Genomic DNA, 855 nt, shown 5'->3' on the forward strand with positions numbered 1-855 from the left:
CATGTATATTCACTGTGATGGTATTCAATTGAGTTACAACCGCCCTCGGACGTTTCCGCCGTCTGGTTCGGGGGTGTGACAGGTTGGTATCAGGGCTTTGTTTATAGTGAACTAGCATGTCTAACCACACATTGATATGCAACTATAAACCAAAAGAGGGACTAACCCAACTCTGAACAAGACAAGTACCACATAACAATAAAACACCCCTGCTTGTATTAGGAATAAGAACATAACGTCGAACCAAACAATATAACGCTAGTATCTCGGTTAATTCAGGACTGTTTTAGCGATATCAAGAAGTGAATGTAGCCTGATCAACTACATTCCATCCAAGGTATAATTAACACATGTTCTGATGAGATCGCGATAGCTAGGGAATCTAAAACTATACCCCTTTGACACCAAAAAGAGGACGCATGCTTAGTCTGTACAATAGTTGTAGCATCCTAGGGATAATATTAGTGAACTTTTGCGTATTTTTGTTATGATATTACCAATTGCTATGCATTGCGAATCTATGATTGTATGCTGAGTTGTAGAAGTACTTAAACTCGTACCATACACCTAGTCAGTAGGATCACAACCTCACAGAACCCCCAAACACTCAACATCTTTCCGTTTCATGACAAAAAGATGCCTCGCCGACCTACTCGCGGAAACCCTGGACCAACCCCACCCGAAGCTGACTCCACTGCATTCCAGGCGTCTGTATCTACTGCGGTCACCGCAGCTATGGCACAAATTCACCAAGGGAACAATGGAGGAGGCAACGGACAAGGGGTCGGGAGTTCGAACAACGGAGTGAATCAAGGACCCACCAAAACGTGTACCTACAAGGACTTCACAAACGCC

The sequence above is a fragment of the Lactuca saligna genome, chromosome 4, assembly GCF_052625555.1.
Source record: "Lactuca saligna cultivar CGN05327 chromosome 4, ASM5262555v1, whole genome shotgun sequence".
Classification (NCBI taxonomy): domain Eukaryota; kingdom Viridiplantae; phylum Streptophyta; class Magnoliopsida; order Asterales; family Asteraceae; genus Lactuca; species Lactuca saligna.